Genomic DNA, 16149 nt, shown 5'->3' with positions numbered 1-16149 from the left:
AGAGTACACCATGTTGGATTTCGCAGCGGTAGATTGGAATCAGTGCGTTTACGCAGTTGCGTCGCCAGCGTACAGAAAAATTGCTGTTCTACGCCCCAGGGGTATAGGATAGCATGCAAGATATGATTCTGCCACTGCAGAATCCAACATGGCATTACTCTCAACTTACCGACAAGACAGACTATAGTCAGTGCAGACTAAATTTGTCTAAGGTACAGGGTTTATAAAAAAATGAAAAAAGAAGAACACACTGAAATAAAAAGACAAAAAAAATTGTCATTTCCAATACCTTTTTAGGTAGAAATTAAAAAATACATAATTTCCAAAATTTCCAACCAACCAACCTGTGATTGCCATCAGTGGGCAGTGCACAAAACCAGCTATACATAACCCATCACATCATAGCAGAGCAGCTGTCATGATTATCAAAAATGAATTTTTTTTTTTAAACAAGTGAAAGAGCTGCTTGTATGACACTTTAAAAAGATGTAGAACTGTGATATAATGAGACAAATTATATTATTATTATCCTTATTATTTTTTCTTCATTTTTCCCTATTTTCATTATTATCTTCAAATGTGGGCTCCGTCAACTGCCATGATTCAATGTGAGGTGTTACATGCGCTTTCAATCTAGAATGGTGCCCCCATAGAATGGTGCCCCTATGAGAGCCCTTCATTCCATTAGGTAATACAATGATAGAGATGCACAGGTAATGCCAATATTGAAGATGTCTGTACACACTGACTGACTGCTAGGGACCAATTTGCTTTTTGCAGCGTGTTTGTTTTGTCTCCAACGGAATGTTATACGTCTCTCATGAAAGAAATCTTAACTTACCTTATGTCTAGTAAAGGACACCTTATGTGTATCATATTGCTGCTAATGTGGGTTGATGGGATTTGTTTAGCAGCCACTAGTCTGATTTTACACACACACACTTGAAGTGCATAATTTTTTTTTTTAGAAGGTGAATGTATCCCGGAGTTCTGAAGTTTCTGCCACTTTTCTTTGGGCTGATCCTGAAATTATACTTTTATACTGTAAACGTAGAAATGTTTCATTGCACCACATTTATTTTTACGTTCTTTGTTTTGAATTCTAAGCAGCTACCATGAAATCATAATTCTCAGCTATTGAGTTTAAATTCAGCTTTAGAAGTATTCATGATACTGTCGGACAAGGGTGAAAATAAGAGAGCTTGAACCAGGGGCCACTTTGGCAAAAAAAGTGGCCCCTGGTTCACCAAGATTTGGAAGAACCAGGGCCATTTCCAATTACCAAGGGGCCAATAAAAATAAAGATGTGCTGGATGAGTTAAATAAGCACTATTTGCTTGTAATTTGATATTTTTGGTTCACTATCCAGGGGCCAGTTTTGTGAGAAAAGTCCCCTGGTCAACTAAAATTGACATGGAACCAGGGGCGGTTCCAGAGTTTCTGGGGCCAAACGGCTCCTGTCTCCCACTTAATTTCACCCCTGCTGTCGGACAAATAAACAACACATCTTTACAGAAAAACTGCGCCTTTAAAACCTCTAGTCAAATTCAGTCTGAGCGAGAAGCACATCTTGAAAAACGTAATGTGACATTCAAATAAATTGGAAAATCAGGAGGATTTAACATTGTGTTCAACTCATGTTGACATAGCGATATAAGGTGAACTTCACTTAATTTAGCTCTGTGTAGAGAGAGTGATAGCCGCTAGAATATGGCTACAATTGCTTGTGATATTTGTGTCAATTGTTTGTTTAGTGAAAGTAAATATCCAGTCCTAAATTAAAGGAACATGATAATGTCACAAGGGAAAAGTTACATAATTTGAAAGGTTCAGTGTATTGTTAGAACAAATAACATATGACAAGAATAACAGGCAAAATATAAAATGGTAAAACAGGTGACGTTAGTGATGCATGGATCTCCTTGTCTTGTTTGTACGTTGCTGTGTTGTTTTGACACCTTCCCTCTTCATGTGCAAGAAGTCATTGGTAAGATACCACTTGACTTGTTTTTTGAGAAAAATGTAAATTCAGTTTTAAATTTGTTTGTATGTGCCATTTTCAGTGTTTTATTTCAATGAAAACTCCATCACAATTGCACTTACAGCTTTCAAGTTATGGTCATTTAAATGTTGCTCAGAATAATAAAATACAAAAGAAGTGAAATACTATAATTGGCTACATCTTAGAATCAATTTAATGACAAACACCCTATTTAGCTTGATCCCATTATGATTATTAAACGAATACACAGGTTGGAAATGGCATGAACTGTGATGCCAAATGGTCTCACCCCCTCTACTGTTGGCAAGTATAGATGATGGTTGAGGTAGGGAGACACTACAGTCAGTCTACTCTGTTGTACAAAGTACCGACGCGGATGCACACATTGTGCCGACTTTGAAGGCACGCATACCTGCAGCAGAGACGCAGCCTGACGCACTATTAACGCGCTGTATACGTGCGCGTTGTCACTTTGTACTTCAGAGTGGACAAAACTGTAGTGCTACAACTGACAGTTCTGGCACAATATGTGATATACACTAAGTGATGCCATATGCAATTTTGATCATCATTATGTGTGTGAAAATATGGGATCCAAACATAATAATGATAAATTTGGATGCTCTACAGCTATACCCAATATTTATTGGTCTCACTATGAGTTTTACCATATTGGACTCGAATTTGTCTTGTACAATATTTTTTAACTCCTAGCTCGACAAATAAATATGGGCTCAATCGATCCAATTTTATATCAATTTGTATCAATAGATTTATTTTTTACTGTAGCCTACATATTTATTTATTGCTTTTTGAAAAGATTGTCTCGGGAACAAGTGCAAGAAAGTCGTTAGAGATATTGTGTGAATTTTTCATGCTGCAGAAACATGTGTTCTCTCCAAAATGTGAAATTTTAATGCCACCAAAATATCATGCTTTACACCATTGACGGTTAAAAATGATATAAACCTATCTGCAATCTAGGTATGTCATCCATTTAGTGCTTTCTAGCAAGGCTAATTGATATCATTCATCATTTTCTTTCTGACAAAAATGTGGAAGATGTACTAGCATTATGAAGACCTATTTGGAATGTGTAGAAAAGATGGACATAGAATGAAAAGGTTGAAATACTTTTATAAAATAACTGGGTTGGTTTAAATATGAGTTCAAAAATGAGACATAAAGTAGAGAAAAGATGGAAAAGATGGACAGATAAGAAAGGGATGAAATGCTTTGAGTAAAATAAGCAGGTTGGATGCAATATGAGTGTCAATAAAGACACAAAGGAGATGAGAAGAGGATATCAAGAGAAAAGATCGCAGCAACGTGAGTTACACAGTTCTCAGAAAATCTTGAAAAAGGACAGGAAATAAATTGTGAGGACTTGTAATATATACCAAAAGTTGTCACAAAAATTTCTGCATTTGTCATCTTGTTTTTGCATTCAAAGGCTATTTTCGTAGAATTGCTAAAAAATAATACTCACATCTGTGGCCAATATTACTGTCTACTGTTGGATATGAGACAATCAATGCTTGCAGTAAATGTGGTTTTTAGCAGAAAAAAGTGAGACTATATATTTTAAAATTAAAACAAACATCAACAGTGAACAAAATAATCATGAAACACTAACAAAGGTAGTTTATTTAGGATATCATTTGTTCTTTTTCACATAAAAACACCAACAATGATGGAGCATGAAAAGACCTGTGTGTACAGACTTTAAAGCAGGTGTAAAAAATAGGCACTTTATCTCATATCAACAGTTTTACCAGTATTGCACATACTCTTTAAAGACTTGTCACATATCCCCGGAAAGTACATGACCAGCTGATGGCACAATTATTCTCTGAATCTAGGATTTTATTTGCAAAATGCAGCTGCTGACTGACAAAAAATCTGGTGGAAATGAGCTACAAATGATTGCCGGTAGCTGCAGAGATGTCCCCACACTACGATTGCTAACATGCTCATCTATCAGGACATAGTTCATTAACCCTAATATGTTTGTACATTCATAGAATGACCTTTGAATGGTTGGGTACATAAACTCATACTCCACAACTTAAGGTCACACTTAAAACAATGATAGTTAAATGAGGGTTATTGAATTCTGCCAATAAGATGAGGCCATTCTGGCTTGTAATGTTGGTGGATGCTACTTCACTATGATTAAAATTGTGACAATTTTCATGGAGGAAGCACTCAATAAAATATGATAATTGAGGTCAAAATATGATTGACTGTGCATCCTTATGATTTGAATTTGATAAAAATTATTACATCAATCATATTTTATCATCCTAAATAGGTCATCATCGTCACTATTTTCAGTTACTAAATTATTGCTTATTTTTTGAAGAACCCTTTTTTGGGAAAAGCTATGTTTAGGACTTATTTCACACTTGACATGTAAATAAAATCAAGTTGCAGGTATTGGTTGTCATGTGGCTGTCAAATTTGGCATTATTGCTTCTTTGCGTCATTATCTTTGCCTCAAAGCCATCATATCTCTTTGATGACAGTCTACATATTCTGACTTCTACAGCACTTGACTTCTTGTGGGTTGCCTCCTGTTGCTCTTTTTTGGCTTTTGCAGGAGACTATTCATTTGATATTATGACGGTTGTTTTTAATTAATGATTTTTGAACATGAACTGTTTTTAGAAAGCCTTGATTGGCAAGAAATGATCAGAATAAGAATACTAGAGCAACATCTGTCTCACTAATATTATTTATTACAATTTTAAAGTGCTGTTGTCTGCTGAATGCAGGATATGAAGCTCTTAATCAGAGCCTGCATAAGTCCAGTCTGGCGACTAGGGCACAAACCATGTACAAACCCTCTGATCACATTCACCATGTCCTTCACTCTGAACGAGAAATATTTTGTGACCGTGTCAGCGCATATGACATAAAATCTAGTGTAGTGACCATGCACAAACCCTCTGATCCACACAGGTCCCGAGACTGCCCCTCCCCTCTGATTGCGAAATATTCATTGACTGCTGCCAGCCGAGGCACTTGATTCACTGGCACATCTAGAACAGCACAGAGAGGGTAGGTCATGGTTTTCACATTTTGTTTTTAAGGTAACAACTTGATTGAGGAATCATATCATGGCTCTGAAGCTGAGCTAGATATGTGTAGAATGTGGTGCACCTGGGAACCAAGGGAGAACAGTGCCAGTACATTGATTGATCACCCCAGGTTAAATAAGAAATAAATAAATAAATAATAATAATTGGAAAAGTGAGTTTACCTTGGACCCATAAGATCATGGTTTCAAATCCTGGTGAACATTTGCTGGGGTATTGACTGTTAAAAGGTTTGAATTGAATTGATAACAGCTAAACACCTCAAAAGAAATAAGTCCCCCTCTGAACATGTCGTCATAATATCGTAAGGTTTCATTTTGTACCAACAAAACTAACTTTGAAATTATTATATGACTGTTTACTAAGTGCTGTGTGAAAATGAGAGATTTCCATGACTTCAGGGCTGAATGAGCCTAAATTGAAGGCAAAACTGCCCTTTTCAAAAGTCACAAAGTAGGCCTATGCTTGTTACAAAAGTTGATTCATGGCTTGTTACTAATGGAAAACCACATGTGTTTGAGTGCAGTTTAAAATCCTCACCAAGTGAACATTTACTGTAATGTGTATCGATTCTTGATCATTCAGCCATGCAAATCCCCTTGGTGCAGAGTTCAGCACAGTGAGTTGTAAGATGGTCAGTTCCATTCCTTGTCCCAATACGCCTTGCAGTTAACAAGCATAGACCTACTTTGTGACTTTTGGAAAGGGCAATATTTGTCTTCAATTTAGGCTCATTCAGCCCTGAAGTCATGGAAATCTCTCATTTTCACACAGCACTTAGTAAACACTTATATGATTATTTCAAAGTTAGTTTTGTTGGTACAAAACGAAACCTTACAATGTTATGACGACATGTTCAGAGGGGGACTTATTTCTTTTGAGGTGTTTATATACTAAATTGACATTACTGCTTTTTTTTCCTCAGAAGAACCATGAAAATGCTCTGTCATTGGGAGGAGACATGTCAGTCTTGAGGAATAGAACATCTGTTGATCTATACCCAAAGTGTTTCATAACTGCCATAAATACATGAAGTGGTATTTGAGACTTGACTCTACTCCCGATGTCAGAAAAATACTGAACAAAAATGTCAGAATTCATATGATGTTGTAATAATTCATATTTTATATTAGAAGAAAATTTTATGAATATTGAAATTACAATCTGATTTACTGAGCTTTCTTTTATTAGTGGCAATATCTCACATCCTATCCTGTATGCAGCATTCGTAGGTATTATTACCTGGATGAATGATAATTTTCACAATCAAATTATAATAATGTTTTATAATATTTTATATTTGAACACATTCTGTTTGACTAGATGAAACATTGCTAATCCTTATCCTTGTGCTAATGGGCTATTCCAGTTGAAATCCATACACCCCCTATGGAAGACATGACCTTAATCTCCCATACAGTGGGTGTAGATTACAAATGGAACCACCCATTCAGGTATCCCCATTTGAAATTCACACATTATGTGGAAGATTAAAGGGTACTACACCCTAGCCAATTTTATGCCTATTTTTTTATTTTTCTCAAAATTATAGCACATTGGTGACAAGTAAGATATGTATATTATAGGGGCAAGGACTACAACTACTGTACTGAAAATTCAGCAACTCAAAGCAAGTAGTTATTGATTTATTGATCAAATACTGTTTTTCCCTCATTTTTGACCGTAACCCCACAACTGTTGTCTGTGCTGAAATAAGATTTACAGTGCAGTAGTTGTAGTCCTTGCCCCTATAATATACATATCTTACTTGTCCCCAATACGCTATAATTTTTAAGAAAAATGCAAAAATAAGCACAAATTTGGGCAGGGGTGTAGTACCCCCTTAAGGTTATGTTTTCCATAGGGGGTATATGGATTTCAATTGGAATAGCCCAATGCATGTATTTGGGTCAAATATAATTGGAAAGTACAAGAACCTGAAAGGATTATGGTTGGTTGTGTTCCAATTTATGCATTATGATTTGACAAGTGGCGCATCATCTGTATCATTTTCATGATTAGCAACTAGAGTGACTATAGTTCTGAATAGTAAGTCTGAAAAGCTTTAATCCCTTTTGAATAGTATGTATATCAGAACATTGGATATGAAATTCAAATAACTTTGATAATGTCTGTTGAATTTAACAAGGACTAGAACGTGGATGGACTTTTTTTATGTTTCATCGCTGCTTTTGATTTGCAGTCGCATAAATAAATGATAAGTAGCATTCAATGCAATTGGAGTATGTCGGTGATATTAGTACCCAACTACAAGATTTTATTTCCTTTTGAAAAAGATAATTATCAAAAAAGCATTATATAGTTATTAAAATTGGAAAACTTCAAAACCAGGCAAGTAAAGAATCAGTACTTTTCAAAACTAGACAAAGTACTGAATATTTTAAGCAGTTGAAATCTAGCTTTGATTTCAATTCTGTTCCAGTGACAGAGCCTGTTTAAAAGTTGTGATTCTAGTTTAAATATTAGAGCTAACCACACAAGAGAGGTGCAGTTGCATCTTGAAGTGGAATGCTAAGAGTAAGATGCAATTACCGTGCTGGCGCGAGTAAAGTCCCACCTTCGAGTAAAGTCCCACCCCAAATGTTTTTATTTTTTTTTGCAAGTTATTTATTTTTTCGGCTTTGGAGTGTCCCAGGACCTAGACCTAAATGTTAGGATCATTCATGGTTGACCTAAAAAAAAAAAAAATTTAAAAAAAATTCAAGATATTTTGTATTTTTAATATGAAAATTGATACTTGGTATTCATGTCATAATCTATTAATGATTTCAAAATGCATTCAAATTCAATGCATAAAATTTTTTTGAAATTGAGTATAGTCCCACCCCCAATTTTGAAAAATGTTCACCCAAAACGGGGTGGGACTATACTGCGCCAGTACTGTAATAGGATCTCTAACATCTTCATCTGATGTGCAACAGTTCTGTTACTTCAATATGCTTCACATTCACTGCATGACCTCGGGATACAAAAACTCATACCCAACAACTTCGGTCAACTTTTGAGCTGTGATTGTTGAAGGGAGGTCACTGAAGTGTGCATTATAAATTGGACCATTTTGGTGCATAGCCCTGTTACAAAGCCATACTGGACAGACCCCTCTGGGAGGAGTAAAGTGTACAAAATGTATGTAACACAAGCTTTTTGTATATAAAAGGAGATGAAGTTCTTGTCTGCGTAGGATCAACTAGTAAATTGCATGGACATTTCAGTAGGTCTGGATCAAAGTATATGGAAAAGATGCTTTTGAAGAACCTCATTATCTATTGATAAAATAACCACAATGTTTGAAGTTTCTAGACCATTTCCTGATGTATATATACTACAATGTAGGCCAACATCTTGATTATTTTAGAAGGAAGAGAGGGGGGCAAGTATTAAAGATGAATGCAAGCCTGATAGGGTAGGATCAAACCAGTCACAGGTTTAGTGTTCGTCTTTTTATAAAAATGTGCTGAAATATTCAGTTGCAATGGTCGGTTGCCAACCTCGTAACCATTACCAAGAGTATGCAGAGCATGGCAGAGCGGTTTAATAGAGCAATATAAGTTTAGCATGTGAGTCAGTCATTGGCTTGACCAAGCATAGATGGATATGACTACCTTTATGTCAGCTACATGACCTACTTCTGTTAGAAGTCTGGACATCACATATATCTGGTTTCATACACAATAGCATAGGATCTTTTAGAGGAGTTAGCATTTTGGGGTATAAGATAGAGGCACTGAAGGGTGGTGAAGAGAAGTGCTAATGCAGAAAATGTATAAAACTGTTCTTCTCCATTTTAGATGTGGTTGTGGAAACATGGCCAAACTGTCTTTCTGTCATTCCACCTGGCGTCTGTCATTCCATGTCACTTTCTGTACGTCCCTTGATTCTCATTATTGTCAGTGGCATCTCAGGCCATGAAGTAGCATTAATAACACATTGGTGTAGGAAAGGTTATCTTTCTTTTTCTCCTACTGTCACTGTCTACCTTAACCCTCCTCATTTCCATGTCTCGATGATAAATGGGTTAATAACATGAGCATATTTGGTTTAATTTTCATTCCCAATGTGATAACACTGATGGTGTAAGTGCAAGATAAATCCCTTTGGATATTCTGCAACATACCTGTGCCAATATGTAATTAAGAGAGCCTTACAGACACATTGTACATAGAGTATGTCTCAAAATGTTTACATGTAGCACACATCTATGTGGCTAAATGTTCTCTTATTGGAAAAGTTTCACCTTACCATAAACATGATTATGATAACTGAAAAGAGAGCAAGGAACTTGAAACAAATAAAACACACAACGGTATGCAGAGGGGACAACAAACAAGGAATGTAGGTACAGAAGTAGTTTTGATAGTCAAAAATTACCAATTCCCCAGCTGTGTTATCCTGCACAAACAATGGACAAACAGGAATACAGGGTGTCCCAGAAAAAATTACCGAGTGAATAAAATTGAACGTTACTCGAGAAATAAACATCAAAATCAAAAAATATAAAATGTAGCGTATAGCCCATTTTATTGTGCATAACATACGAAAAATGTATTTGATTCGCTTGACTGGTTGCGAAGAAATTAACGATTACATAATGCGTGCATCAATGCAGTTCATTCCAAGTTTGATCAACAGGTGCGTTTTTCATACTCGCTCACCACTTCCTAAAGTCTGTGTATCTCATTACATTTAGTCCACATTATCTATTTTATAATCCGACGGTGTCATGTTATTCATGCTTTCACTGAAGATGAATAACCCTTTTTTCCGAGAAAACCTTGATTTCTGCAATTGGAAGCTTCCCATCTTTAAGTTGTGCAATTAACTTTGCAAAGAACATTTGAGCCAAGAATGACAATGTTTAAGTACTTACAGCTTTACGTGTGGTTTTTGAAATCATGCAACATTAATGTTGAAGTTTTAAAATTTAAACTTTGCATTACAATTTGCATTACAATTCCAAAAACATCAATGTGCCGTGTGAGAAATTTTTTAAAGCCACCTGGAATTCTTTATGCAATAATGTATTATACAACATTTATATCAACATTAACGATAAAAGATTTTTACAAGTACCAAGCATCATCTTACATACAAGCTTTCATTTTCAATATCATGCAGAATTTCAAATTTTGCAAGAAACAGATTGTTTAAAAAGAACGAAAAGGATTTCAACAAAAAAAATATGAAGCCCATTGACAGTTAACCACTAGTGCGCATTGTGTTGAATGATCTTTTTTTTCAAACTTGGAATGAAGTGAATTGACGCATGCGGTATGTAATCGCTCATTTCCTTGCAGTCAGTCAACCGAATCCAGTAAAATTAGCATATAAGATGCAAAATAAGATGGGCTACACACTGAATTTTAAATTTGTGGATTTTGATGTCTAATTCTCAACTTACGTGCAAATGTAATAGCCCGGTAATTTTTTCTGGGACACCCTGTATATATACTTACAAAAGGGCACTCAAAGTGATGAGAATCCCAATGTAGATACATGTAGGCATAGAAACTGAACCAAATAATGTCGAGGAATACCAAATGTAGGTCAGGATGGCCAAAATTGACCAATTCCAGTACCCATAGCTGTATAAACCAAACAGACAAATAACAACTGATATTTCAAGCAGATGCTTCTTCAGGGACATACAACAAGATATAAAATCAAACAGCAAAAACTGCATGCTGCAGTAAATTTTAAAAAAGTAAAAACTAGTCACAAGTTCAATTTGAACAAGACAACAAGCTAGTTCAGACCAAAATATTATCATAGATGTGTCTTCACTCAATGAAAGCAAATTCACTATGTTTATGATAATATCTTTTCCATAGCATTATACTGGCACTCCTTATCACAAGGCCTCTGGTTCAATTCCAGGTGCCGTAGTGTTTTGCACGTATACACAGGACTTGACTCTTGTCTATACACTGCCTACTGGGATGGGAAAGCAGCCATGCTGTGCAGGAGGAGTGGTACCCCTAAAGCCAGCAATAATGGAAGTCTGACCCGAATACCAAACAGATTCTGGCATGTGAGCTTTGCTCTGGCATAACCTTCACTTTTCCTCTTTACCTTTTATCTTTATCTTTTCCAAACCTTCTTCTACACTGGATCTATTTTGCCATATGCCCAGATAGATCAATCAGTAAAGGTGCAGGACTCTGGTCCCCAATATGGCACCAGTTTGATCCCTGCAGTGTCAGTTTCTGTTCTCATGTTAAATTGAGCCAATTTGAAATTCAAGGAACTTGCTAATTGTCCAGGTCTACCCTTTACAAAACTCTGGGAGCTGATCCTGGCTGTAATGGTTTATGTAGGTTGAATAGGGCTTGTGCTGATTCAAACTGTGTATACCTGGAATGTTTTTTTATGAAATGATTTGGGGCACAGTGATCAGTGAAATTCTGCAGTTGTGTGGGTCTGGCAGCGCACTATTAAGATCCTAACCCCGAGAGCTCCCGTGGTTGAGGCACAGCCTATAGAGGGCGATCAATAACTCCAAAGATTCTTTTGTTTATGTATATAGTTAGTAAGTTGGATTTATAATTAGATTGTAACAGTTTAGACATTGGACATGTTGGACTTCCAATGCAATTTTGAGACTGTTGTCTTGAATTTTTGAAATATAAAAACTACTAATCATTTTTGAGACAACCTATACAGAATGTTCACAGTAAACCAGGCATGTGTGTATATCTGAGGTCTAGAATTTTAATAGGACAGTAATATTCATGTAGAAATTGGAACAGACTTAATTTGTTTGTAACTTTAAATATTTGAAACCCCATGGCATCATTAGTGATATTGTAGGAATGAGCTGACTGCTTTTCAATTGGTTCCCTGATCAAATCCTTAAATAGACTTGTTTAGGCTACATGTATGTTGAGTATGTAAGGAACCAAAGTATTGTTTCAAGAAGAGTGTAAAGTGATAGGTGGGAGTGGGACTATGCTCGCATCAGTACGGTATATGTTCTGATATGCTACTTAAAATTCCTGCAAAGGATTCTGGGAAGATGTATTTATTTCTCTTGATGTACACCACGGATGATAATCAATCGTATTGCATAAGAGGTCTTGCTTCATCAAATCAGTGTAAGGCAATTTGATCAAAGTTAACTTCATTACTGTATTCAAGAGGTGATTCACCCCTTCCCAGTCAACCTGCACTTGTTACAGCCTCTCATAGCCAATCTGTACTGTTAATAATCATTATTCTATCTCTACAAACAGTTGTTCAAGGGATATGCAGTCAGGTATACCAACTTGATGTGGAGAACAAGACAAATAAAAATAAAAACTATGGTGTGTATAAACCATGGAGGTGTATAGTATTTTTCAACACCTCTTGAATTTGCTATGGGAGCTGTTTCCCCCAAAGGCTTAACAAAGCCCCATTTGTTAACACATTTCTTTGTAATAAAGTTACGCACACCAACGCTATTGTATGCAATCCTTAAACATCCTGAAAGCTGTCCCTGTAGCGCTATGTTTTCATTATCACATTAACACAATTTTCTACTATTCTTTTGTTCTTGTTTCAGAATTCAACAACCAGTACTAGCACCCTTGTGACTGCCTCTTGTTGTACAGATCCTTTTCCTACTGCTATTTTGCTATGACCGCTGGGCCTATGCATGGCTCTTTTCACGACAACATGTTGATTTCTCAGCGGACCCAAAATGACACCGATGAATAGCAACATGATCTTGACACCTCTGCCATCAGTTACTTGTCGCTATGACAATCGGTCCTTGAGAACACAGGGTTTAGGGGCATGTAGTGATTTGCTGGTGGGGATAAAGTAACTCCATATCAATCAGAATTATCTAGGTTCCACTCTTGGTTTTTGTATATGTAATGAGAGTTTTTGGTCTTGTTTTCATGTGTTTGTGGATATCTTAAACAAAATGGTATATCCTTTTCAAATTTGTTCTTCACTTCAGAGAAGATCATTGCTACGGAAGTACATTTACATATTAGGGAATGTTTTGTGTGTTATTTTTGCCAACTTTTCCTTTCACTGTAAACAGCAAATATCACAATCAAGAGGAATTAGTCTTCTGACACCAATGTTGATTAAGAAAACAGTTATATATTCTTTTGTTTGACTTTTGTTTCTTTCTTTTTTAATTACAGAATCCTCATTCTTGATAACAAAAAGTCCAATTCTTATGGGTTTTGGCATTGGTAAAGAGTGAGTGACTAAAGAACAAAAATCACAAATTGTGGACATACCCATTCCTCTTGAATGTATCACACTTGTGTTTTCGAAACAACTTCTATTGTAACAAGATCATGGCTTGTGAAGTACTCTTTTTATTGTAATGGTAAAACTAATTTTACCAAATTATGTGTCAAAAGTTGGTAGTTTGTAGAAATAAAATATGAAATAAGTAATCACTGCAGAAAGTTGGCCATTATGGTTACCGGGTGAATACTGTTGTGTTTAAAATGTGTAAATATTTGTGTTAAGCCCACTTCTAATGTGACAAATTGATTTGATATGGTAGTATTCCAAGAAAAGAGAATGGTTAGTGAAACAAGGCCCTATCTGCAATAGCTGTCATGTAGACATTTGGTAATTTCTGCATTCTATAATGTACACCTCTAAAATAACTCTTGATTACAGTATCAATACTTTATTGGGGCCCTTGAAAGCTGCAACCTATAATAAGTATGAATGGAAACCATACCAAATGTCCATTTTATTTATTTGTGCATGTAATAATTTTCTTCTTGCAAACCACCAAGAAAAGCTGCATTTAATGTATATGACAGATAGGATTGTGACATTTTATATAGAACAGTGGAAACCCTCTGAAATCTGCAGAAATGTACCTTGAACAAATATATCTTACTTTCATGATCAAGCATTTGAAAAGTAATGCCATACTTAGTAGGTTTACTTAATGCTTCAAATTGTCTGAACGACCCATACTTGCCACTTTCAATTTGTTAAATGAATGGAACTAAATTTTCAACAAGATAGAATCCCCTCTTTAATTTTTGTCTGTCTTTATAATCATCTGTGATAAAATAAAATATCCCTTTAACCTCCTCCAGATCAATTGCAAATCTGAAGAAGATGACACTGGTATCCTACTTTCAGTGTACGATACACTGGTATCCTACTTTCCAATATCTCTAGCCTTGTTGTAAAGCTATACATTATTTATACCAAGATGTCTGCAGAGAGGACTAATAATAGCAGGAAGTGAAAAACGTTGGGTTTTTGTTAAGTGTGTTAGGGAAACATTACTAGTATTAGCCAGGTAACCGATATTTTGGTAGTAAAGAGAATGATTGGTTAGGGACTAACACACTATTTCATACCATTTTTTTTTAAATATAAGAATGTTTTTGCCTTGGACAGTAATTTTAAGTGGTTATAATTATTTCTATGGTCCTCTGATGGGCGACATAAGCATGGTGAAATTGTGTGCAAACCAATAGAGGGCCTGGAAATGCTAGATGTAAACTGAGCTCAAAAAGAAACTTATAATTTTTTACAACTTGTAAATCACAAGGTCATATCTTAAAATACTGTCAATCAAAATGAACCAAAATTACACACAGGATTACCTTAATACTCTACTCAAAACACATGTCAGTAACCAAGCAGTTGTCCAACTGACACATTAGCAAAATGCACTGTCATGGGACAGCTTCCTGGACTTCCTTCACTTTCACAGCCCAACATTTGGCACCCAGGACAAAAAATCTGTGAGAATGCACACGAGATCCTTGCACAGATGATAAAACGGTGCTGCTTTCTGCTTTTCATACACTTTTTTCATGACACAGGGCTGGGCTGTGAATGTGGTCCAGGAAGCTGTCCCATGTCAGTGCATTTTGCTGTTGTGTCAGTTGGATAACTGCTTGGTTACTGACATGTGTTAAGAGTAGAGTATTGAAGTAAATCTGTGTGTAATTTTGGTTCAATTTGATGGAACGGATTTCAAGATATGACCTTGTGAAAAATTATAAGTTTCTTTTTGAGCTCAGTTTATATTGTGTATTTATTGAAATATGTGTTAGCTGTACAATATCGATTTTTGTGGATGAATGACCATACTTCTTGTAATGCTGAGATCAAATTTGCAAGTGTGTGGTACTCAAGTCAAAAAATAATTGAGGCTAGCATTTTGGAAAAAGGTGATAGTGTTTGGAAATGAAAGTAGGTCTTTATAATGTGCGCTATTAGGTATTGAGCCATCATAACTGTAGCATATTAAATCAAAACTAAAACCAAACAATATGCCACTCCTACTTTAACTATAGTGTGCAAACTTAACGTATTCAAGGTCCTATTTGTCAGTTTTCATAATTTGTAATAGAAAGATGTGTCATTGGTGAAGACATTTAGTGAAATAAATATGTCATTTTACATTATATATGCTTGTCTGATTTGTGTCTCATTTAAGTATTGCTTGGAATTACTAAATTATATTAAAAATAAGTACGGTTTTTAGACTTGTTTTATTTGATATTTATCAATTGAGATAAATATATCTAGCTCATAGGAAAATAGAAAAATAGGATTGGCTCCTGCAGCATTTAAGTAGGACCCAAATGAAAATGAACAGTCTGTCCGATTTGCTAGTTGGAAGTCTTCACTCAATGTGTTGACGAGCATGGGACCAGGAGTCTACCAGGCTCAAATAAAATGACCAAGCCAGGTTAAAAACCCTATATAATGAGGCCCACCTATGATATATTGGAAAACAAAGAGAGAAACATAATTGAAGATCAAGGAAACGAAGGTCACTCCAACAAATCAAGCAAACAATTTTACTGTCCATCAAATTGGGTCCAAAGAAAAAGGAAGTTGAAACAATTCTGGTTTTAAATAGCTTTACTGGGACAAATGTGCATGAAGCGCGCAAAAAGATGTCATATCAATGAGCAACAAAACATAATAATGAAGACAATTGGACCGCAAAACTTGGTCAAAGGAACATACGCATTACAACCTTTGGTACATGTCCCTAGATCAGGTTTAAAATGAGGTAGGTATCACTTTACT

At 35.7% G+C, this 16149-nt stretch overlaps 1 protein-coding gene across 1 annotated transcript in view; it reads left to right on the top strand.

The window, feature by feature from the left end:
• The window catches only part of LOC140142545 (interleukin enhancer-binding factor 2 homolog), a gene marked incomplete at its 5' end in the record, with an annotated part of 86112 nt that extends 71651 nt beyond the window's left edge, over window positions 1-14461 (top strand). The window contains 1 exon segment of the mRNA XM_072164540.1: window positions 12665-14461.
• Between the last annotated feature and the right edge of the window lie 1688 nt (window positions 14462-16149).

The sequence above is a fragment of the Amphiura filiformis genome, chromosome 20 (assembly GCF_039555335.1).
Source record: "Amphiura filiformis chromosome 20, Afil_fr2py, whole genome shotgun sequence".
NCBI lineage: Eukaryota > Metazoa > Echinodermata > Ophiuroidea > Amphilepidida > Amphiuridae > Amphiura > Amphiura filiformis.
This window is presented reverse-complemented; position numbering and strand designations above follow the sequence as displayed.